The following is a 26,956-nucleotide window of genomic DNA, read 5'->3' on the forward strand; positions in this document are numbered from 1 at the left end:
TATAGAGGCCATGCTGAGTCTCAGGAAGAGTCCCACCGGGCAATGTATGTCCACACGGGAAGGGTTTTCTTTTGTTTATTTTCTTTTCTTTACTTTTTAAATGTATTTTTTATTTTATTGTTTTATTTTTAAATGAACAGTCGACGTACAATATTGTATTAGTTGCAGGTGTACAACCCTGCCTTAGGCATTTATATAGCTTACCGAGGCTCCCCCAATGAATCTGGCGCCCATCCGACACCACAGAGAGTTTTACAATATTACTGACTGTGCTCCTGTGCTGCGCTCTCCATCCCCGGGACTGTCCTGTGGTACCAATCTGTACGTCTAACCCCTTCACTTTCTTTACCCGCCCCCTATCCCCTCCCCTGAGAGTGTTTTCTTACTAGTGGGAACTAAACTGCCCAGCAAGAGCTGGGCTCTTCCCGGGCGGAGAAGGGAGCTGGTGGCCGAGTCACCTGCCTGAGACGGTGCGGCAGCCACGGAAAAGGGGGAGGGGGGAGGTAGTTACAGTTAGTGCCATGAGACCCAGGGGGACCTGTGAGGAACGATGAGGAAGATCCTTTTTGGTCACTGTCTTCAGTTCCTTGTAGGAAAAGGGAGCTGGGAGTGAAGCAGTGAAACCTGTGGGACAGACACAACCCACCCTAAGAGGCCCCTCTCGGGTGACAGGGCTGGAAGGAGGCAGAGAAATGCCACCAACAAGAGTCAGAGGTGCTTCATTTCTAAGTCCATTTTCATCTGTGTGCTTCTCGCTTCCTTTCTCTCTCCCTGCATCTGCCCCATCCTAATTTTTTTTTTTTTTTTTACTACTAAGAATTTTAAAAATATTAAAATTGACATCAACTTAGACTAGAGGAAAATGTACTGGGGGGAAATGTGCAGAGCAGTGAAATGGCTGTGCTTAGAGAATTTTGGTCTTTAGAGACTCTCGTATAAGTTTCCATTACAATATACAACAATGTACCGAAATTTACTCAGTGGTTATGAGAATGGGCTTTGGAGTCCTCCCCTTTGCTTGGTTGCTTCCTATCTCTGAGGCTTGTTCTACTCGTTTGCAAAATGGGGGTCAATTTATTTGTCTTGTAGGCCTGTTGTAATTCAGTAAGACGATGTATGTAGTATGTAAGGTGCTTATTGTAGCAAGTCCTCTTTAGCTGGCCCCCTTATTATTATTACTCAGTAAAAAATAAATACACACTTTAAACAGTCAAGTAAATGCTTGCGATTCTCTTAGATCAGTCAAACTACTTAAACTATTACAGTTTTTAGCTTTATGATGTGTGTGTGGCGAGGGAGAGTTCCTGGTCTAATGGGTACTGTGATCTGCATATGAATAGAAGGACTAAACTGAAGCTGACCTATTTCAGGCACATCACCAGAAGGCAGGGTTCTTTGCGAAAAGACAATAATGCTGAGAAAAATAGAAAGCAGCAGAAAAAGGGGAAGACCGAGCGTGAGATGGATTGACTGTGTAAAATAAGTCATGAGCATGAGTCTACAGGAGCCGAGCGGGGCTGTTGGGGACAGGACATTGTGGACACCACTCACTCATACGGTCGCCAGGAGTCAGCCAACTCAATGGCATGTAACACATTAATGTGAATATCTGGAAAACGAGTTATTATATGTTAGAAAATACATATTGATAATGGTGCCAGAAGTCAGACCGTGCTGAAAGCAAACAGTTTCTTCAACAATCAAATCACTCAGGAAATAGATAGTAGATTTTTATTTCTAACAATATATTTTCTGAGTGACTGATGGAATCTATCTCCCAGAGAAACTATCAATGTACATTTATTGTTTGCCGAATGAAGGTAACTAAACATGTTTTTGTAAGCTCTTCTTCCAACTCATGTGCATGAGGCTGAATCACATTTCCTCTGCCTTAGGATGGTCCTCTACCTTCACTGCTCAGAAGACACCCCCATTCCCTCTGGGTTTTCACACTTCTGAAAATCCCATCCCCTACCCTTCATCCTTTGTGTTCACCTCTTTGAAAATAGTGCCTACCAACCATGAATAGTTCCTAACTTTATCTAAAAGTGACACTCAAGTAATTTGGGGAAAACTGTGGTATGGTAGCTGGTCTAGCAGAATGAGCCCTGGAACACACTCTCCATGTTGCCAGATCCATGACCAGGATTACATGCCGGGCTCAGACCTCATCAGGGTGTTCACTGGGCAGGAGCCAAGAACCAAGACAATGGGATGCTTCCTCAAAGCACAACCACACAGAGGGACCTCCTCTGGCTTCCTTTTCCCTATAGAACAAAGAGGTGGAGACACTGCATGCTTTGCATTCTCTTTAGTGTGCAGATCATCCACAGTCATTTGTGGGTGACATGTTTCCCCTGAGGTTATTTATTAGAAAAGTTTCAGTATGCATAGAACTGGTAGAATATGAATGTTTGCATGGGATGGGAAAAATAGATTTTGTTAAATCTCTATAGGTTATGAATTATAGAGATTTTAATCAAATCAGCTTAAGAATAAAAGGGGTTTCTTCTCTTTCATATTGGGGAAACCCAAGAAGGCATGACTGGATCCAGGTACTTCAGTGATATAATCAAACAATGTTTTTTTCTTTAATATCTTTACTTTGCTCTCTGTTGACTTCAGTATTTGTTGTCAAGTTTTCTCTAAATGGTAGAAAACTGCCCCCAAAGAGTTAAAAGTTTTGTATTTTTTCATTGCCTGATCTCAGATGCCTCTGGCCCCTATAATCTTTGAAACAGCACACACTGATGATCTTTCCTTGATTCCTATGCCCACCTCTGCCTGACCAGTTTTTGTGTTATCTAAGGGATTGGATACCCCGATTGCCCAGCTTGACATGTAACCTTATAATGGAGGCAGGAGTTGTGCTGACAGTGGCCCCAGAATCACCTGGACTAGAGAAGGAACAATCCTACAAGAAAGAATATAAGCTACATATTCATAGCAGGTTTCAAATATTTACTGAAATGTGCCATTTGCTAATTAAATGTTGGACTTGAGAATTTTATGGGTTCAAAGTTATTTGCTCATATTTCCAGGGTGGTTTTGAAGTCAAACTGGAAGCCTGTAGCCTAGGGACTACAGCACTTTCATGAAACTATTTTGTCAAGTTTCTGAATCCAGAAACTTGGAAGGCCTCTGTTTCTTCAAGTCCCTCACCAAGTTCATTCTATGCAAGGAACCCTTTCTCAAGTTTCCATTTTGTATTTCACAGCCAAGATAATGAGAAAAAAAGAAAAAGGGAATCAAGAATTCTTCTCTAAAAACTCATATGCTAATGGATCCAGTTTTGAAGTTGTCAGAGTGAGCAAAAGAATGCCAAGCCTCGTGGCTCAGCGGCCAAGTTCTGTTCTCAGCCACATGCCTGGAGTTTCCATTGAAATCAATGGGAGTTGTGTGTGTATGTGAACTGAGGACAGAAGTTGGCTGTGTATAAATAGCTCTGCAATGGTGAAAATCTCTTCTTGTGTGTCTGGTACAACAGAGGAAGTCTTTTGCAGTTAGTGGCTGCTTCTCCCCTAATAAAGTAACCGGGCAGTTTCAAGAAATTCTGTACCAGAATATTTGATGGCCATGATTTCATTTAAAAGATTTTGACGAGGGAGCATGGAGCAGTATTTACCCTCAAGTTCTCTCATTTTCCACTAGCAAACCCAAGCCAGGTTGAACAAGTCTTTGCAAAATTGGCCTTCACTGTTCCCTTGGCTGAGCTGTCTATCTGCTGACTAATATGCAGCTAACTGGAGGGCAGGGGGTGAAGTCAGTATGTTCACTTAGGGGTTACAAAGTTATCTAAAGCAACTTGCTTAAATTCACGCTGGCTGCCAATGCAACAGAGCTGCATGTTACAGAGGGTCTTCTGTGGGAACAGGGCTCTGGCCCCAGCGGGCAGGATGCTTGGGTCAGATCTGCGGCCCCCATCCCCTGCTATTCTGCCAGGAGCCCCAGTCTGGAGATCAGCACATTGATGTTAAACTGAGCCAGCTTCTAGCCTCAGATGAGAATTTCTTTCAGATCAGAGTTAAGAATAAACTCATACACTAGTCCCTAGAAACAGGAGATCTCTCCTAGGTTTTTATATCAAATGTCGTCGTCGAGGAAAGTTACCCATAGGTAGGTGATTTTCAAATCCTGACCTTCAGTCCATGTCCTGCTTCTAAACTTCAGACTCACATCTAACTGGCTTCTGGGCATCTCTACTTGAATATCCCATTCATGCTTTGAATTCATCCCAAGCGTAACTTTTTTCTCACCCTGCCTTGATCCAGAAAATTTCTACTGTGGCCTCTTTATCTAACAGCTTTAATCTAATAATTCAAGTTGGAAAACTGGCAGTGTGCCCTCACCTCTCTTTTCCTTGTCACCACGTCTGATCAGTCTAAGCCCGGTTGATTTTTACCTATTAAATTTTTCCATTCTACCCTCTTATTTTGGTCCCCTGCTCCTCCCATACAGATGGATTTGAGTAGCGGTTTTAACCCCACTAACTCCTGGGTTTGAGCCCCATTTTTGTTACCTCCTTGGGGACACATCTTTTTGGAGGGCACATCTGTCTAAGCTTTGATTTCTTAATCTGCGAAGTGGAAGTGACATCTACTTCACAGAGCTGATTAATAGGAGTTAAATTAGATTAGTATTAGCATTGGCATTTTGCTGACAATAACAAAGTTCTAGGCAATCGTAGCTATTATGAAGCAGAGACTTCTTCCTTTCCTGCTAAGAATATTGTGCAGTCTCCCCCAATACAGTCTTGCCTCTTCTCTATTTTCTACACTACACATGATGACTAGAGTAAACTTTCTAAAATGCAAGCCCTTCCACATTATTCATCCAAAAATGTTTTGTACAATAAATAAGTCCTTGTGTCACTTGCCCATCTATCTGCCTCATCACAAACAACACCACTCCTTAGCCCAACATCTTACCAACTGGTGTGCTGTCTGTTTATCCAGCCACCCAATTGGAAAACTAGCATTTATCATTTTAAAATTGTCTCTTCTCTGAAACTTTCTCTGATTGTACTCCAAATAGAGTTGACTCCTTCCTTAATTCCATCACTGTTTTTTGAAGTATAAAATGTATATATTTCTAGTTTAATTGCACCGCATTGGCATTATTTCTCCATAAATCTGTTCTCCTGACCAGACTACTCTGTGATCTTCAAATGTGCTTTGAAGAACAGACTGTAATTAAGAGTATGTCCTATTGTGCTCTCCCAGGAACTTATTCCAGTGCTCTATTAGGTTTCCATTGCTGCTGTAACAAATTTAAAATGACACATTTATTACCTTGCAGTTCTATAGGTCAGAATCTGGTATGTATCTCACTGGGCTAAAATCAGGTGTTGGCAGGGTTTCCTTTCAGGAAGCTTTAGGAGAGAATCTCTTTGTTCCTTCAGGTCATTGGCAGAATTCAGTTCTCTGCAGTTGTAAGATTACGGTTTGCATTTCTTTGTTGGCTCTCTGCTGAGCGCTGTTCTCAGATTCTAGAGTCTGCCTGAATACCTTGGCGTGTGCCCCTTCTTTCATCTTCAAAACCAGGAATGGCAGAGTCTCTCTGACTGCATCCTGAGCTATTGCTCTTCTACCGTCTTCTCCCAGTTTTAAGGACTCATGTGATTAGGTCAAGCCCCATTGGAAATTCCAGGATAATCTTGCTATTGTAAGGTCTTCAATCTTAATAACACCTACACAGTCTCCCTTTGTCATATAAAGTAATGTATTTGTAAGTTCCTAGGTTAGAGTGTGGACATCTTTGGGGGACCATTATTCTGCGTATCAAAAGTGCCTGGCATATTTTAGGAGATCCATAAACAGTGCTTGCTGATGGCAAAATAAATGTATGCAGATGACATCCAAAGTATTTAGGTCCTTTGAGTATAGAAGGTGATTTTATAGGGCCATACTAAATTATACTTTTATGTTTTTACCTGATTTGCTGTAACATTTTATAAGAATCCTAATTATTATGTTTTCTAGATCTTTGCTCTTCACGGGACCATGCAAATATATTTTAACCAAATAGATAAAATGTATCTTTCTATAATCTCTGATTTACCATAAATTATAAACATCATTAGTACTAAAATCTATGTAAAGCCATCAAGAGTCTCTTGCTCTGTTCTTTCTATGACTACTTGCAGAAAGATTTTTCATTTGTATGAAGTTAACATGGACTCATACATTTATTCTGCAAGTATTTGAATGTCTACATGTGCCAAGCTTTGTGAAAGGTGGTAGGTAAAGAGTCGAGAATAAAAGACGGTCCCTTCCTTACATGGCTTACAGAATAATTGGGAGACAGATAACAAAAAGGAATGACATCTGTAGGATGAACAGATAAGGAAAGAACATGTTTGGGGATACAAAGATAATAAAGACATATTATACTCAGAGACAACCTCTTTTCTCAAAGAGTGCCTATTACAGACCGGTCTGGAATACAAATATATGGAGAAATATTGCCACTGCAGTGAACCAAGAGTAGACATATCTTAAAATTACAGTGATGCACTAAAGAGGAAGAGTCTACCACACTTGGAGTGAGGCTAGGATGGTTTAAAAGAGGAGAAGATTTTAAGTTGTGTCTTGACTTTTCCAGATGGACGTATAGGGATGAGTGGGGATGAGCTCCAGGGAGAAAGAAAAAAAACATATTGATTTCTGCCTGTCTGGGAGGAGGGAAGGCCAGGGACGCAGGCGTGAATGCGAGGGCGTCTTAGCTGAGACCTGGAGGGTGAGCACATATTGCCATGTTAAGGGAAGGGTGTAGCAGAAAGGAACTTCCCAGGCAGAGAGAAAGGCATCTACCGAGGACTGGAGGGTGGTGGGAATGAACATCAAATTTGAGGCACTGAGAAAAGTTCAGAATGACTTCACAGCAAAAAACACGAAGGATGGGGGAGAAATGATGCTAAAGAATTCGTCAAAAAGCAACTCGAGAAAGGCTTCTAAGCCCATGAAAGACTGTGAGTTTTATCCAAACAACCATGGAAAGCCATTGATGTGTTTTAAACAGGAAAACAAGATGACAGGTTTTGTCTTGCTCAATTCCTTTACCCTCTGACTAATGGAATTAGCGGGCCATTCCCCCACCCCCACGATGGAATGAATCTATTCTTTCTATATCAAGGGATTACTCTTTCATTGATCATCTCATTTCTTTTTTTATACAAAAAAATAGAACATGCTTTGTTCTTAAACACGAAATGCCTAGAAGAATCTGTAAAACTTATGAGAAGGGTTCAGAAGGGAGAAGGGGAAAGGAACGGGAGAAGATATTCAGGTCAGATTTGCTCTCCGAGCTGAAAAAAATTAAAACCGTCTTTCCATGGCACTGTCCTTTGTGACTTCTCTAGCGCCTCCCTGATATTTATAAAGATGAAAAGAGGGCAGAAGGGACTGAAGAGCTTCTTCACAGGCAATCACTTTTAAATGTGTGGTTATTCTAGAAAATAATTGACACAGGCAATTAAATTTCTTGTTACAAGATATAATCAAGCTGCATATTAGATTCAGGAAGGTATCACCTCCCACGCAGAACTCAAACCTGTGTAGTCATTTTATGATGCTTTGGTGTATATGTTCCAATGGTTATGTATGAGAAAAAAGAGAGGAAGAAAGAAGAAAGGACTCTTTCTCTATAAACTGTAAATAATAAAATTATAGACCAGGGAGTAGAGAGGAAGAATGGAGTAAGAAGAGACATTGTAGAAAGATAGGATGCTAGGAGGCTGGTGGGTGTGCACAGCTGGACTAACTTAATTCTTCTGTGCTCTAAAAGAGTTTAGCATCCAGTGGAAATCATACCCAGTTTCAGCGTTGGGAAATGAAGTGGCTATGATTAACTGGTCCTTCATGCCATGAGCTGTGGCATTCTAGCTAAGTAGGAACATTGTATAAAAGCATTCCAGGGTTTATCACGGAGGTATGGTGCCACTGAAGTGAGAGGTTGGGAGGCGAGGCCATCTGGTGAGATGCAACTTGTCAATCTCCCAGATGGTTTGTGAAAGAGTGAGACTTAATATTGAACTGAGATCAGCATAAGTAAAGAGCCATGAAATCACAAACTTACACCCCATTTTTTTCATATAGTATTTTGAAAACTTTGTTAAGGAAATATTGTATACATTTTATATAATCTGAAAGATCACAAATAAAAGTTTTAATTATAATATGGAATCATTTTAATAATATATACATTTGCTTTCACTTCTTTTAATAGGTATTTTATTAATCTTAAGTTAATGATTCAGGAGAAATAAACTGATATTATTTTCATTGATTTACTTGCATATATCCACGTTTTATAACACTTCTGTGGATGGAAGTTTAGTGGAATCTGGCTACCCTGAATTATTCCTTTGGAAAACATGTTCTAACTAGTCAGCGCCATGTTTGTGAAATATATTTTATTCCTTAATGATAATCTGCTTTTTGAATTTAAATTTCCAAGTAAATGCATTTTAGAACATTTGAATTATGTTCACTAATGATTCTGAAAATAATGTAATCAGAAAGCATTACATTCATAGTATGCCATCTTTCCCATGTCCCCACAATTCTGGGATTTTTAATATTAACAATGTTTAAAAGTGTGAACTTCAAAATGGCTCAAATTTCTTATTACTTCTTGTTTTTATGAAGACAGAAAACCTGGTTTTTATATTTACCTTTCGTTTTAGTAATTTTTGCTACTGTTAATGTGATGGGGGATAGGGTGGGAGAGGGAGGTCTCAGCATCTCTCTGAAAGGAATTCTGACACACTTGAAGAATTAGTGGAACAGGGGTTCCAGAAATCCATTGGCTCACAGCTGACAGCTCTGAGGGGAAAGACCAAAAAAAAAATACAATCTTGACCCAGTAAGAAAGCCTTCAATAAGTTGAGGGAAAATTTTGAGCACATCAGGGAAGCTATTGGGGTTGGCAGTGGTCCCACTTGGTGCAGTGGGGGGATGTCTAATAGGGGAATGTAGGGCCTGGAAGGGCAGAGGTGGGTGGCACCCAGAAGTACTGCGGTTCCATGGCAAACATTCCACTGACAGTCTAAGAAATACCTGAGTGGGCACTTAATGGAAACAAAACTGGTGCTTCATGAGTACTGATGGGGTCAATTGCTCTATAATTAGAGTTATTACTGTAAATGTGTACACATTTGTACCCACAGATGAGTGAAACTCAAGGAAACAGTGAGTGATTAGCACAGTATTTGGCATATAATTGTTCAATAAATGTTCACTGAAAAAATAAATGAATTGTGGCTGAACATAACTTATGAAAGATGATAAGTGATTATAGGCATAAATACTATATGAATAGAATGCCTAACAGTATTATATTTATGAAGTTGGGTGAAAATCATTTTTATGGGAATGATCCAATCAGTAGATAAGAGGTAGAGCTAAGCTGAAATATTTTGCCATGACATAAATATTTTATAAATATTCGATATTAAATCATTCTAGTCACATAAGCAAGCTGTGATTGCAGGTGACCTGAAGTTAACTTGGGTAGGGTGAATTTTACTGTTTTTAAATATAGCATTGATTATAGTGCTCTGTGACACACTACACACAGGCACAGATACATATACATGTGGAGAAAGAAACCACCTCTATACCAAAGCAAATGAAACAAGGGAAAGCAATCCTCTTTAATATGATATTATCATGTATTTAAATTGTGCTTTACAGTTTACAGAATGCTTTCACAGATTATCTCATTTAGGCTGCACAGGAATCCCGAGAGGGAGGAGTGCTTATGATTCGCATCTTTGCAGAGAGGTGAAGTGACTAAGCGATTGTGGGCAGGGAATCTTTCCTCCACGCTGTCCCGTTTCACTGATAACTTGAACAACTTCTTTTCATCAGGTACTTAGTTTTCTCTAACCTGAGGCATATACTACATTTTATAAGGTATCCATTTAAAACTTAGAAAATATGCTCATTCAAAAATTCTTTCCAGCTGTCACTTTGCTTCAAAGTGATAGAAACCTATAAAGGTGGTACACTTTTAATAATAGTACAGAACCATCAGTCATGAGCTGTCTGTTCCTTCAGAAATTACCAAGAAACAGATTGAGAGCTAAATATGAAATGCTTAACTCTCCAGTTAAAGCAGAGACCTCATTTCATTCAGATCAACTCCAGACAGATCAGACAGAGGAATGGCTGAACAATGATTCCATTTTTTTCGATCATGGTAGTACACTTCCCAGCTCAAGGTTGAGCCAGTTTTCGGGGGAGCACAGTGTGCTCAGCTAATAACTCTCTCAGCAGGACGTGTCTCAAAGAGGTAATAGTCACATTCTGGGGCCTTCCTTTGGCAGAAGCATCTATACAGAGTTCAGTATCTCATGAACAAACAAAAAACATTTTAAAAAGGAAAAATAACATTCCCTTGGGCAAATGAAATAAACTCCTTAAAACTGTTAACAGTTAATGTTGTTCTTTCACATCTCTTTGCAGATACTCCAATAAATTAAATTTTAAAAGGAAAACAAATAAAACTCTTCAGGTATGCTTTTTTTTTTTTTGCAAAACTAATTTCATAGAACAGTCAGACATGTAATAATGGGCCTCTTGGCAACGTAATTTTTTATGCAACTTGACATGCAAGTCGTCAGTAATTAATTATGTCTTTTCTTTACACTTTGTCAGATAAGAGCATTAAACAGGGAGCTGCGAGGAACACAGAGCACTACCATTCATCTCTTTAATTTGCAAATCTAATGCAATCAAAAGGAAGACATTAGTGTTAAATTGTTTTTTGTCCAGGTGGTATCTCTCATGGAGGGAAAGGCATGCCTGAGGTGTAAAAGCCACAGAAAGCCAGCAAGCCACGAAATCTCATGCCATCTTCATGGGTACTTATGTCGTTGACTATAAAAGCTCTGGACGTATGGAAGTTGACATACAGTTTCTCCATGTCAGGACGTTACATTACTCTCAGCTCTGTGCATTTATCTAACTAAGTGCTACAGCCCCAGATCCGTTAAGCTGAAGAAGGTGATGAACAACAGTGTAAGCCTAAGCCTGACACTTATGAATTTACAGGCATCCTGTGACACTGAGCAGCTTTGGTCTGGGACTATATGACTGACAGGCTATTGACAGAAAGGAGAAACTGCGAGAAAGATTTTGGGCAAACAGGAACCAGCTGTCCAAATGGCAGTCCCCACCAAGGATGTAGAAACTGATTCAGTCACCTGTGTCCAGGATGTTTCCAGAAAAAGAAGAAGATGCAGACGTTTCAAGTTAGGGAATGGGGAGATAGAAACCATCTCAGGGTTTTCCAACAGAACAGAACGGCAGAGGCACACGGGTTCTGCATTCAAACAGACCCAAGTTTCATCCCTGACCCCTTCAGGCCCACTCTAGCACTCAGTTTCCCGCTTATTGAAATGCTGATAACGATACACAGGAGTATATAAGAACAAAGTAAAATCATGTACATAAAGTCCCTGAGACAGTCCTGATCAAGAGCAGCCACTCAGTAAATGGCAGTCACCATCAGTGTCATCACCATCGCCTCCAGTAAGGCGGTGAAATTTGGAAGGATTATCTTCTCATTTCTGCTCGAGATAACTGTATAACGGTTACTTCTTTTGGGACATATCTTATATAAGAATATGGCACTATTGGTAGGACCCTGATTGCTGAGTTGGTAGGATGTTTATATATATAACAGACAGGTTTAGATCTTCTATTGAGTTTTGACTAGCAAAACATATTTTTAACTTGTGGTTTTAAATAAAGTGTAGAAATGTAGAAGGAATTCTACTAGGATGGGGGCATATCTATGTGAATTATAATTACTGTCATAGACATGACAACTTTTTGGTCACATGCCAAGGATAATAAATTTGAAATTATATTCACAGTTGCAACTTGTCTCTGAAAAAAATCCATTTATTTTTCATTCATCTCTATGATTCAGGCATAAACAACATGATCCAGGGGAGTTGAAATCTAGGGACTAATTTACTGAACTACCCAAGCAACAAAGGATTATTTTATCTAATTAAGACAGAGCACACGTACTTAGGAATTAAGCATTTGCATTTAACAGCAAATTCAGAACTATAAAAGCAATTAAAGCTAAAATGAGGTATGATAATTTTTTCCTGCACACCACTGCTGAGCTAAAGCTCATTAAACATTTGCCTTTGTAGCACTGTTAAATAGAAGCTCATGGCTACGCAAGACAACCTTTTCCATCTCACCTCCAGCCACTCATCTTCCTCAGGACCTGAATCCACCCTCTCTGTTTTACTCAAGCCTCCTAAACATGACTTACATTTTCTCACATTCTTACTTTTGGTCTTCTATGTCTCTAATCTGGAATGTTTTTCTTAACCTAGTCCAACTATCTGAACTCTATCAGGCAAGATTCAGATTGCAATTTGTCTTCCTTCATGAAAACAGTGCTCCTTCAAGCCTAAGTGCTCCCCCTTATCTGAGGCAAGAGCATCTAGCTGACTATCATTGTCTGCCTCACTTATTTGCAAATTAATAATTACTACTTCAGTCTTCTCCTATATTATTAAGTCATATATGGCCCTTTAACTTGCTACATGTTTATATTTTCCCTTATATTACAGAATTACTAATGGTATAACTTTGTTATATAGTCTTTAAAATGATGAACACAGTGCCTTCTTTACATGTCCAGTTTAGTACATGTTTGATGATTGACTGGTTGAAATATTTAAACATCTATTCGCCTTCATATATCTTCCATTTATATCTCCTGCTTTACTCAAGTCTCTTAAGCTTGTCTTAAACTTTATATTTCATTCTAATTTATTTATATTATTCCCAGATGCTACTTAATAATTGCTAAAGGACTGGAAGTATGGCATTATTTCCTCAATCAATGAAGTATTTTGTCCTTACCTCCCACAATGGTAATTTCCATGACTTCGTTTTTAACTGATTCTCTGAAGAGTCATTAAAATGTTGTCTTTAACATTGATGTTATGGGAAATGTGATAATACCTTAATATTTAGTCATTTCCAGAACTCAGTAGATAAATCTCATTAAGATTATAGTTCAGTATGTAACCTTCTTCATAATGCATTTGAGTTTGCAGCTAATGGTATTTTATTGAGGTTGTAGTGCATTTTGTGTATTTTCCACATTTGCTTAGATGTCTTTACTTTCCCTGCAAGAGTAATTATTGTCTTTTAGAGACAGTCCTCAAGAAAGAAGCTATATCTGTCAACCCGTCAGTTAGAATACTTAGCAGTGTCAGGCACTCAAAAAAAAACACACGTTTTTTAAACATTTTTTTGAGGTAATTATAAATTTGTAGGAAGTTTCAAAGAAATGTGTAGGAAGTTTTCATGCACCCTTCAGCCTGCCCCCCACCAATGTTGACATGTTGTATATCAAAGGAAGAAAATATTCAAAACCAGGAAATATCCCAACTATAAAACTGACATTGGTACAATCCATATAACTTATTCAGATTTCACTGGTTATCTATGTGCTCATGTGTGTGTGTGTGTGTAGGTCTATATACTCTTATCACATGTATAACTTCATGTCACTACCACCATGATCAAAATACACAGCTGTCCCATTATTACAAAGCTCCCCACGCTACCCCTTTATAACCATGTGCACCTCTTCACACACACACACACCCCCTGCTTTCCAACCCTCGGCAACCATGAATTTGTTCTCTATCTCCATAATTTTATTGTTTCAAAGATTTTTTTTTTTAATGGAATCACAGTATGCCACCTTTTGTGATTGGCTTTTTTCACTCAGCATAGTTTTCCTGAGGTTCACTCAGTTGCTGTGTATATCAATAATTCATTCATTTTCATTGCTGAGTAGTATTACATGGTATGGGAGTGCCAGTTTGAAGGGCATTTTGGTTATTTCCAGTGTTTGGCTAGTACAAACAAAGCTGCTATGAACATTCTTGCACAGATTTTCGTTTTTGACGAAGATAATTACAATTCATCTTATATGGCTAATTCATCTTATTTGAGGCAGAGGTTTTCAGAGGTGGGTGAGATGGATGAAAAGCTAGTGACTACATACTGCATCAAATGTGTTTGTTAGTATGTTCAGGGAAGAGTAACCACCTGTCCTGGTTTTTCCAGAACAGATCGATTTATGCCTGCTATCTAGCATAATGATCTCTTCACTCTTGGAAGTGCCCTGGCTGGTTTGAAAAATTATCTAATCACTCTGATTCAGATTACTTAAAGATTCCAAGGATTGCTAATATGCTTGCTCAGCTATGATGAATTGAAATGAATTTTGGTAGATTGCTGCTTTGCAGTCTTTCTGAGTACCTGTGAAGTGATTCTCTGGAGTCTGAAAAATGTGATAGTCTTCTTGCAACATGCAAGCCTCTACTGTTCCAGCCTCCCCTTTTTTTCTGTTAGAAAATAGTTTTTTCTTGTGGGTCATTTTCATGGTTGGGGACAGCCTCCAAACTCATGTCTTAGTGCCACAACTGAAGAGGAAAGGATTCTTCCCCACCATTGCCAGTTTGGAAACAATTGCAAGATTAAATTCCTAGAGGTCTGGTTTAGATCGCATGCCAATCTCAAAGACAGTGATCAGTGAGATGCAGGCTTAAAATGGGCTTAGCTTGGGTCACAAACCATCCTTTGACTGACCACTCTGTCTGTGGCATTGAGGTCAAGTAAAAGGATGGTATCCCCTTTACAGACTATGTGGATCAAAAAGGAGGAGGTTTCCTCAAAGGATAGCAGGTGGTGGAGAAGATGGTAGGCTTGGCCATTGGAGGAGCGGCGGCCTGGGCCGCCACCGCGATGTGTGCTGCCTAATGCCACACAGCCAGCAAGGAGCACAGCCAGAATTCAACCCTATATCTTCCTGCCTTGAAATCCTATATTCTTAAGTTTATCTTTGCATAGAATTTAGCTGTGGGGAAATAAGAAATAAATGCCTGTCAATAGAGCATCTGAAGTTTTTCTGTGTAATTAACAGTCACACAAGTGAAAGGCACACATATAGGTGATGATCCCCAATACTTCATAATTTTGATCAGTATGTGATCATCTAAGTCTTACCTGATGCAAATACAATTGGGACTTGGACACAATTTACCCACTGACCTATGGTTTAATGTCCTGCATTGCAGAGAACTAAAAATGTTCATGTCTTGAAAAAATTATCATAATATACTTAAGTGAAAAGAGCAAGTTAAAATAGTAAGACAGTTTGATACTGTGTGTGTGTGTTTTTTTTTTTTTTTGCTTTTTACATATACTCTCAGATACCCAGACACAGGCAAAAATTTGGAATGATAAATCCCCAGATGGTAGTTATTTTGGAATGGAGCGTATAGGAATTTATACTTTCTTCTTTATCTGCCTGCTGTATTTCATACATTTTCCACAGTGAATATGTACTGGTTTTCTAATTCTAAATACATTTTCATTAAATTCCTCTGTATGATGATACATGTTCAATTCAGACTTAAAGATTTCAGATTTAAAACTCCCTACTTCAAAACCACACAAAACCACATAGCAAAAACACTAATTGAAGGCCGGCCTCAGCATAGCAACAAGAATTTCAATAAAATGATCTCATTAGATTTCCAATTAACCTTCAAAAAATAAAAGATTTTCAGCAATCAGATGAAAATGGACTTTTAAAGACAGCTGTCTTTTCTTAGTTACAAATACAGCTGACCTTTGAACATGGGTATGAACTGAGTGGGTCCACTTATAGTATACAATAAGTACTATAAATGTATTTTCTCTTCCTTTCAGTTCTTAACATTTTTTTTGTTTATCTTACTTTATTATAAGAATCCAGTATATAAAACATGTAACATAAAAACTATGTGTTAATTGACTGTTTATGTTATCAGTAAGTCTTGTCAACAGATGGATATTAGTGTTAAGTTATTGGGGAGTCAAAAGTTATACGTGGATTTTTTACTGCATGGTGGGGGGAGGGCAGTGCCCCAACCCCTATGCTATTCAAAGATCAAGTGAATACAAAAAGTAAATTAAAGGAGGAAACCTGGAACATTTCTAAAGAGTGACTGATTTTAAGCAGATTGAACAGTTCTAGCTGATTAAAAAGACAACTGATTAGCTAAGTTTTTAGAATGAAATCCATAGTACCTAATTCTAAGTCCTTGTCATCATTTTAGCAGTTTTGACAATACAAGAAATTCCGTACTACAAATCCCAAGTATCTAACTATTTTGAGTGAGGCCTATAGTCATTTTGGAGAGACTAATTAAAAAGTGTAATTTAGTTAGGGGAAATTGTAAAGGAAATTCCCCATGACAATGCAAAATAAAGTAGGCTAAATCATATCACTATGTTTGTATGTGAATAACTATATTGCATCCGTGCATTTCATACCAACTGGGTTTTTTCTATAATCTGTTAAGCCATTTGGAGGACTGTTGGATAATGCATTGCAGACAACCTGCAGTTCCCTTTGCATTTTATTATTCACCTCTATCAACTTAACACTCAGAAATTCTAGAAGCCAATTTTTCTGTCTAGATAAAATCTAAGAACTTTAAGTACATTCAGGTAATGAGGTATTTCTTATGGTAATAGTGTTGGCACTTATTGTAAATAATGCTTATACTTTGTGGTATTTGGCAAGAACACTCCCATTTTTATGATTAGACTTTAGTTTTCAGCACACTATCAAAGTAAATAGAAATCCCATAGCAATATTACTAGAATGCCTATTTTATGGATCACCAACTGGACTTGAATAAGAAGTTCCTGGTATGTCTGAAAGGATGATGTATCACAATTAGCTTAATTCTGATGCATCAATTCAGAGAGAGAAAGAGAAATGTATAAATGTGTTCTTGAAGATTTCTAGAAATATTGATTTGATATTAAAAAACAAACTTAAGAGAATAATTTATTAATCATAAATTATTAATGTTATTTTTATATTCTCCAGATGCACTTCTCCTTATCATAAATTCATGGAGGTAGGGACTTCTTTTCAGCCATGTATATGAGTTTATAAATAATCTGATCACAATCTTCCCCCTATTTTTGTCTCTATAGCATATATTAATTTATCAACAAACACAAAATTAAAGACACAAAAAATGACAACTAACCCAAACTTCCTCCAGTACAGTAGCAAACTATGGAAATAGATTCAGTACAGTAGCAAACTATGGAAATAGATTAGCACAGGATAACATATATCTTTCAATTCTCTAATGAAATGTTGAGTTTTATAAGTAATAACATTTGTTTTAAGCATATGTCTTTGTATTTTTGTCATTTGAAAATTTTGACCGAGTTTTTTCTTTATATACACAAACATTTCAATGAATACAATGCTAACTTAATCAGCCCATTTAACTAATTGTTCATGTTTAGATAATAAAATATTTATTATATAGATTCAAATTACCATTTGTTTCCATATAAAAGTACCTGTTGGAACTCTATACAGAAAACTACATTCATTTTCTAAAATCCATTTTTAAAATTTCTATGCATTACCCACATGCATTTTTTTAAAAACTAAAAATTATCATTTTCAGAAGTAAAAAAATAAGTGTAAGTATTGAAGAAAAATAATAATTGATCATCTGGGCTTCAATTATTTGTGTGAATTTCCAGAAATGTCTTTAGAGATCTAGAGCCAATCTGGGCACATCAACATGCATAGCTAGAGAAAAATGAGGGGAAAAATTGCTTTAAAAATTCTTTTCATTTTGATATTTTCAAATTATAAAGCCAAGAATAATTACTTGGCGCACATTATTTTTCATCAGTGGTTTACTTTGATATAATAAAGTAGCAAGAAAAAAATGTGTGAGGAACCTCATCTTGACGTCTAAGAGTTCATTTTCACTCGTGGTAATAAAACCTCTGCTCCGTCCACAAGACCAACCAAATAGCATTTCCAGCTCATCCCCGCATTCTGATTGTACCCCCTCTCCAAGCCCCAGGCGGAATTGTTTCCCTGACAGGCTCTCCCTCCTGGCTCCTCTCGCTGTGCATGGGCTTCATTCCTCACGCTTGCAGCCTGCTCTCCCTCTGCCTTGAGTCTGTCCCATACCTTCTGTTTGACCTCTCTCACCTCATTCATTCACTGAACAAATATTCAACAAACTGAGCATCTACCAGGGGCCAGTCACACCTCCAGCAGTGGGGATCAGCAGTGAACAAAACAGATAAAGTCCTTGCCCTCCTGGAACCTACAGGCATTCCAATGTAGGAGTTAAGTAATAGTGAAGACCTATATAATGTCATGTACTGATACAGTCTCTGAAGCAAATAAACCTGGGACAACGTGGTAAAATTTTAGAGTGATAGGTGTGATTTTAGATTGGCTGTTCAGTAAAACTATGTTGAGAAAATACCCTTTGAGCAGAGATTGGAAAAAACAGAATCTGCATTAATAGAATACTTATTATGGACCATGCTTATATTCTCACTTGTATTCTCAACTCCTTACCATGGTTCATCATGGGACCCCTTGGGTAGAATGAAATTGTCTTCTCCCCAGCTAGTGATTGTGGCCACGAAAGAGAAGTATGGGCAATAGGCAGAAAACATGGGCTGGGATACACAGCTAAAGGGGTGTGATGGAAAGTTGAAGACAGGACAGTGAGATGACATTTTCACGTCTGATCTTTATAACCTGTTAGGTCTGTTGGCAAAGCAGTTATTCTTAACGCGTAAGAAAGCAGGAACTGTCACAACATAGTGTCTCCTAAAGTGAAACATGCGAAAGCTATGCCCAGACATAGTTAATCTCAAGACCAAGACCAAACCAAACAACAAAACAGTTGGCCGCCTGTGGAACAGCCACCTCTCGGCGGTTAGTAATTTCTCCATTTAAGACCAATTGGCAGTAACATTACAGACAAGGTCTAACTACCAGCTTAAGCTTTGAAATGGATTTTTTTTTTAAGTACAGTTTTATGATTCAATGAAATAAATATACTGAACAAAATATGTTTTCTTGTCGTATGTTAAGATAATATTGGAAAATAGTGTTAAAATGAATTTTGCGTCTCTTTAATAGTCAAAAGCCAAAGAAACATTTTGTATATCTAATGATCAAACCTGGAATTAGTACAACCCATAAACTAAGAGAATATGTACATTTCTTCTTACAAGGGAGTTTCTTGAATATCAATCCTTGATAAGAAAGTTGGGAATACTTGCTCTCCTCCATGCAAATTCTTCTGATTCTGAAGTTTAAGTTAGAATTGATCTTGCTGCTCTGTTTTCCTTATCATCAAGCTTATATTTCCCATTTTTAAAAAGAAAGATAAAGAAAAAAGAGTCTAGTGTACAAGCATAGATACTGTTTCTGAGAGTATATTCACTGTTTCCATGAATCACTTTTAAAAAAAGGATGACACAAACTTGGGCAATATTGTAAATACACTGTAGTTCTTTTTTGGAAGACAAAATGCATATTAACATACTAAACATTCTGAGAAACCCTGGTACAAAATAACAATGAATTAATTAATACAAAGTTAAACAGATTATTGCCCCAATTTATGTCATTACAGAAGTGTTTATTTTCAATAACATCTGCTAACACTGCAAGTCTCTAGTGTTCCACGGAGCACATTTTGGGACATGCTGCTCTTCACACATTTTTATTGTTCCACCTATTGATTTTGTTTTGGCAATTTTTACTGTCCTATTTCTTTTTTTTCTCTTTTTATTTTTGTATGTAACACTTTTTAGTGTTTACTGTATTCTAGGCACTGTTTAAAGTACTTTATGGTTATTATCTCACTTATTCTTGACAATAATCCTCAGTGATTAAATATATAACAGGTCAGCAAAGGGGCCAGAGAGGTGAAATAACTCTCCCCACATCCTGCTGCTGGTAAGTGGCACAGCCGAGGGCTGAGATCGAAAGAGGTCTCTAAGACCTGCCACCTGTGCTCTTAACAAATAAGCCCCCAGTGTACTCTTCCACTCCCAGAGGCATGCTTCTCCTCCAAAGACCCGCAGAGATCATCAGCCTACCCAGCTCCCAATCCAACAATATCTTCCAGACCGTAGGACCTCTCTGTTGCGTCTGAGGTTGGCCAATCCCTCCCACTTGAAATTTCCTAGACTCTGGGTTTCCTTGATTCTGCTTTCCTCCTGTGCCTCTCTGGCTGGTCCTTCTTCATCTTTGTGCATTCCTTATTGAGTGCTGGTGCTCCTCAAGGCCCCATCCCGGCTCACTGCCCTTTTCTCCGTGGCCCTCTGCTGGGACATCCCCATTCACATCTCCAGGCCTGTCCTCTCCCCTAGACGTCTGATCATATCCAAGTTTTATTAGGCACTTCAAATTCAAGACATCTACCACTGAATTCGTCATGTCCTATATTAGTTGGGATCTCAGCAGGACACACAGTGGAAAGTCCAGAGAGTTTAATCAAGGCACTGTTACTAACAGAAGTGTGGAGACAGATGATACTGAGCAGGGCTGGAAAAGCATCCACGGACAAGTAGCAGTGAGAAGCTGTTACCCTAAAAGGATAAGGGGAGGAAGCTCTTTCTAGGATTTGACCCCAACTTTTCCTTGGGAGAAGGGAAGGACTACAGGATTGGAAGATGAAATGAAGCCACTGCCTAACAAGGGCGAGCCAGGGTGGAGGCTGGGTGAATGTGTCCTGCTTTCTTTCCCCTACCAGGAATCCTCTGCTAGTGCCTCCGATTAGTCAGACTCGGGATAGGCCAAAGGGCCAGGGCGCCTGGAGGAGCAGCCTCTACAGGGAAGCCTCCTGGCCTTGAGCAGGCGGAGAAGGGAGTAAGCTGATCTGCAGGGGAATGGACACTGTCCAATGCACATGCTATCTCAAAACAGCAACATCCCAGGCAAAGGTGTTCCTTACCTGGAAATTACCCTCGAGCTCTCTATCCCCAATTTCCCACATCTAATCAGTCTTGTCAATTTACCTACTTTTTACATTGTCTCTCTTCCTTTAGTTCCCTTTTCCATCACTCTGGTGTCAACATTTGTCATCTCTTAATTGGGCCGTTACAATAACCTCCTGGCAGTTTAACTTCTTCCGGGCCTGCTCCACCTTTGGGACAGCCTTTCTTACAGCCTGAGGCTCCATCTAAAAAGGAAACCTTACCCCATTAATTAAGTCCTTCAATATTTCTCTTCACCTAAAGAATAAGGACCTACTTTTTGGCACAACATATAGAAGCTTCCCTGACCTGGCTTCTGTTGGTTCGTTTCCCTTTGTTTACATTTGTATTTTCCTCAACACTGTCCTGTTTTCACAGCATTGCATCTTGGCTCATGCAGTTTTCTCTGTTTGTATGTCCATGTTTTCTAACCTAACTCATCCCATGCTTCAAGACTCAGCTCAAGCATGAACTTATAAGAAATCACTTCCTAAGTCATGAGATATAGTTGTGTCTCTCCTCTAACATCCCATATTTTCCTCAATTAAAACAATACAACAAATATGACTGTATTTTAATGCCACTTTGTTTCTCTATGTTTATTTTCCAGTATGCTACTTATGGGGATTTAACTTTATTCCATTCTTACACAATATCTAATATAATTCCTGGGATACTATAGAAGCTCAATAATTATTTTATTAACTGAACGGTATTGGGCAGTAAATCATTATCCTAGGATCCAAAATATAGACTTAGTATTGAAGAAAAAAAGTAACTTCTCAATGTGTTCATTCTGACCTTGGGAAAGACCGTCAGTCAAAGTTTATAGGATGGTCGAGAAAACTAAAAGGCAAAGAAAGATTAATTAGAAGTTAAAGCTGGGATTAAAAAGAAGAAATGTTGGAGTTAAATCAGGATCCTGATTCAAAAAGTAAGGTACAAGGAATTAGGAACCAAACCTCCGATAGGTCCAAATATACAAAGGGCACTGACGATTCTCTGGAATGCTCTAACAGCTGGTTTGTATATGTGAATCACAAGCTCCTATGGGTGGAGCCAAGATCAGCGCTCTGAAAACCTAAGACAAGCTTGCAAAGGGCCAAGCTTACTAATTAAGAGTAATGAGTGATCACAGGTTACATGAGAGGTGTTCAAGAAGGTTATCGACGTATTCTTCTGAATTTCTGGTAGAAACAGTACGGAACCAGCTACAGCCAATAGCACCAGGGGAGAAGAGGTCAAGAGCCTTGTGTTCTGCTTCCAGCTCCATCCCACTCTATTCACCCTCTTACTCATTTCTCCTTGTGCCACAGTAACCTTGTCTCACCTCTTCAAATCAGTGACACAAGTGCGCAAAGAAGTCTCATATTTATTTAAGCAGAAGGAGCTATTACAATGGGTCTCTAAGGCCAACATACATGAGTTCTTTAAGGTTATGTCCCTGGATTAACCATCATAGAGATAACCAAGACCAGGGTGTTGAAAAGGTTTCCTCTCTTAAGGGCAAAGTTCTGGCACAAAAAAAAATTAGAGGGACCTCTACTAAAGTAATGCAGAAATCGTTGTCAGTTATGGTTGGAAGTAGTCACAAAAGAGAGATGATATGAAAGAGGGAACAAGAATGTTACCTGCAGGTGTGAGTATTGCCTGGAGTTGTAGGTCACAACAGGAGGTGTGGAAAGCTATTTCCCCTAGCATTTAACTCTCTTTTTTAATTGATGAAAATAAATTAACAGTTGAGGTAACACTGATAGATAAATGAGGAATCAGGAGTATTTTCTGGAAAAAATAACATCAGTATTTTGACCTATGATTCTAATGAATTGTTAATATAAGGGACTGGTAACATTTTGGGTTTATTTAGTGTGATGATTGCATTGCAATTATAAAGATTTAATTCGTATAACAATAATTTTCTCATATTTTCCTTAAAGATGTGTTCACAAGTCAATATTACAGTCAACATGTCTCAGTCAGAAACTATTTATATAATGTCAAAAATTTGAATACTGTTTATTAAGCTTCTGTTATATGCCTAATGCCACATACTAAGCACAGTGTAAGACACACATTTACAATAGACATTCATTTATTTCAGAAATATTTACAATATATCTGGAGTAATTAAATGAATACACCAAGTGCTTTCCAGTAAAGCTCACCATTGTATTGGGGCTATGCTTCTGAATATGCAACACCATTGGAAGTATGCACCTAAAGGGATTAACATAGAAAGAGAATAAAAAATAAATGTCTGTGGTCATTGCTGTTTAGTTGCTGCTAAACCTTCTATTTTGCCACACTGCTCTCAATCACAATGTTTCATATACACCAACTGCATTTAACACCAAAGATCCTTTGCACATCTTCAAGACTCAAGTTTGAATTATATTTATAAGACTCAGGAGTCAATGTGCTTGAAGGTTAAATAGCTTTAGTTGGATACTTAGATGCTAGAAATAATGCTACCTTTAAAATAAAGTACAACTCATAGATTGCTTTGAATTCCCTATGTATATAGATGTATGTTTCTATGGGCCAAAATGAGATAGAAGTATAGTGTGAATTTTCTATTCTTTCATAAAAATAGGAATCTTTTACCCAACAAAGAATAAAAGCAAATGGATATGCGCAGTGAGAGGTATTGTCACCAATCCCCTATGGAAGCCCAGCCCAATGGACCTTCTCCAAATTATTGGGGATGTCACATGTAGAAGTGTTTCTCTAAAAGGTCGGCAACAACATTTATCAAAGGAGTCTGGGAAAGAGAAGCAAACTCTTCCTAGGAGGATGGTCTAGGCTGCTTCAGAGAGATGAAAAGATCATGGCTCATCTGCAAATATTGTATAATATAGAGTGTAGATGAACCTTCAGTGAGGGAGGGGTGTGTGTGTGTGTGTGTGTGTGTGTGTGTGTGTGTGTGAGAGAGAGAGAGAGAGAGAGAGAGAGAGAGAGAGAGAGAGAGAGGGAGGGAGGTGGAGAGAGAGGTGTAAGGGAGAAAAAGAGGAGAGAGGAGGGGTAGGGAAGTGGGTCAAGGCAGGCAGACCTTGGAGAGTGGATATTTCTCCTGAATAAGAGCACTGTGGCCAGCATCACAACACTACACATAAACCTCTTTCACAGAATATAATTAAGGCCTTCTTTTCAAATTCGATGCTCTTCAATTATAAGTCAGGTAAGAGCAGGAATGGAAAGAAGAGGTTAAGAAAGAAAGAAGGGTTCGTGCCAAGCCTATGAGTTTAGGGAAACATTCCAGTTGACTACTAATGAGCATCACTTCAGGGAAGGCAGAATTTACATTCCTATGATGTCATAGTCTTCGATTTGCATCTTACTTGACAAAATCCTGATATAAAGGGAACTGATACAGGAAGCAATTTTCAGGGAGAGCTTTAGTAAAGATAAGATAGATGACAGAAGTTACATTGTTTTCAAGGTGAATTATGGGAAGATGCACAAGAGAGAGACTCACCAGATAAACACTCCATTTACATTCATATGTGGGTAGGAGATTTTGAGATTGGTAGGCTCCCAGTATGTTTGATAACAGAATTCTACTTTTGCTTTCTAGTTTTATATATACCATCAATATTTATATTAAATTAAAAAGTTGTATAACCAACATCATGCTTATACAACACAAATTATGCAGATATTCACCTCATAACATACAGTAGATGGTTTAGACAATACGAGATGCCTGATTAAATGTGTCCATCACTGAGCCACGGATAAGGAATGATACACAAAGACATCCATGGCCAGGCATGTTTGGAACACCTCAGGGAAACTGGTTATAGCCAATCCCACAGATTCAAATTTTCACTTTCCCACCACTTATACCAAGCTGCTTGCTTCTGATTTGTGAAAAAGAGAAAGCTATAAATCAAGCCTCATACTTGAGTTTCTCTATGGTTTTTAGAGATTTTCATTTTTATATGGAGGATACTGCAAATAGAGGAGTGAAAAATTTATTGATATGAGAATTACAGAGATTTGGGAGAGTGGGGGAATGGTTTGTCTCTTAGTCAGAGCACATACACCTTTTTAGATCTTAGCATTGAGACTCAATTGACAACTTGGTATTTAATAATGGGATTTTTCTTCACGTTCCTTTCACCACCTGCATGTTAGACCTATTTTACTGACACATATTCAAGACCTTAAGTGCAAAAGATTCTCCAAATCATAAAGAGATTATACTGTGTACCCAATTTACAGTGTAATATACTATTCCCCAAACGTAAATGCCTTACCCTATGTGTCGAACTTGCCACTTTGAACCTCTCTTGCCAAATGTAACAAAATAGGGTTAAATGAAATGGCAAACGTGAAATACGTGGAAGGCTGCCTGGCACATAGTGGTGTTCAGTGTATATAAGACTGCCTGCCACAGTGGTTTCCTCCCTCTGGTATACTTTATATTCAAGTGACATAAACACTACATTTGTATAAAATAAAGAGCAAACTTTACAAAATTACTTGTCCCATTACAATATCTACTTAAATGACAAGCTTTATCAGTGTATTTACTATGTGAGGAAATTCACCATAACTGACACCAATTTGCAAATACGCACCTGTTATATGGAACTAGGTGAACCTCGATCACAGTCACTGACAATAATTTTATGCCAACATTGACCATTTTCTCATTCCAATATCAAGTTTTGATAAAAACTTTTTCCGCATTTTTTTACATTTTAATTGCAGCACTCTATGCCCACTCCCAGAACATTTCTGGAATTTTCACCCATTCCAAAGAATTCAAATGAAAACCTGCAGTTGTGCCAGAGGTTGGCTTTGGATCAGATGTCATGTAAGTCTTAGCCGTTACTCAGTAAAATGTGTGGTGATTCCATCTGTCACTATGCGTGACAGGTGTTGCATAGACAAATAGTCATGACAGAATTTGACAAATAGAAAAATTAATAGAAAGCTTAAGCCCGATACATTGCGGCGTGTGCTCACAGAGCTGCAACCTCCTAGACTGAAAACATATGACCAAGCTTGTTATTAACCAGGTTTTAAATAACATTATTACTTAAACTTAAGAAAAATGTTAAAACCTATAAATATAATTTAGAATCTTCTTTGTGCACTCTGTTGCTGTTTCTCCCTGAAACTAGTTTTCCTGTTTTCCGTTAAGATAAATGAAAACATGGAATATTTAAAATTGATGCTGTTCTTGATCCATTGGTCCTGTTCCACAGTCTCCTTGTCAAGCATTCATAATTAATGGTGCGTGTAGGCAAGAAGTGACTCTTTGATAAGGAAACATTTGCATGCATTAGTGTTTCATGCATTTCTGAGGAAGGTGTCACTGTGGTGCTGAAAGAATAGCTCCCGGGAACCAGCCCGCAGAGTTTGCTTTGCTGAGAATGGACAGGACGGGCTCAGGACAAACCTGAAGTGGAGCCACTGAGCACACGCGCGTGGCGGACAATTACCTGGCAACTTCACACCACTTTCCAAGAAAACATCCAGCTAACATTTCTTCAGATTCTTTAAATGTACAGTATGGTGGTCAAATTAGAATTTTTTTTTTTTTTAAAGCAGCCCCTTTCCCTTTCCTCAAAGTAAAACCCTGAAATAGGATATTCCAAAAAAGACACGGAAAAGTAAATTATGGAGATTTTTCTGGCGTTAGAGTTTGGAGGTATCATTCTCCATTAATACAGTGGGGGGGGGGGGAGCCTTGAGACTTTGTGAAGGGCGTCCTCAGGGGACAGAGGGGTCCTCTCCAAGCTCCAGCCGACACTCCTTTCTCACAGCACAGGGTGCTCGGACCCGCCCCGCAGCGCGCGGGCAGCCGGGGCTCAGCCCCGCGCCGAGCCGCAGCCGAAGGTGAATTAAGACAAAGCGGGCTCACCCGGGGGCGGCGGGGAGGTTAGGCGGCGCTGGGGCGCAGTAGGAGGCGACCAGAAAGGAAAGTGACCCATTTAGCCCGAGGCAGCTTCCCCCAACAAGCCCACCTCTGATGCGGACAGTGGTGGCCCTAAAAGAGCACAAAGGGTGAAAGCCGGAGGGAGCGAACTTCCCTGTTCTGGCCCCGCATCCCGGGAACACGC

At 38.8% G+C, this 26,956-nt stretch overlaps 1 protein-coding gene across 1 annotated transcript in view; it reads right to left on the reverse strand.

Moving 5' to 3' along the window:
- The window catches only part of PTPRO (protein tyrosine phosphatase receptor type O), a 180,205-nt gene that overhangs the window by 153,050 nt on the left and 199 nt on the right, over window positions 1–26,956 (reverse strand). The window lies entirely within an intron of this gene.

The sequence above is a fragment of the Miniopterus natalensis genome, chromosome 2 (genome assembly GCF_054644295.1).
Source record: "Miniopterus natalensis isolate mMinNat1 chromosome 2, mMinNat1.hap1, whole genome shotgun sequence".
Taxonomy (NCBI): domain Eukaryota; kingdom Metazoa; phylum Chordata; class Mammalia; order Chiroptera; family Miniopteridae; genus Miniopterus; species Miniopterus natalensis.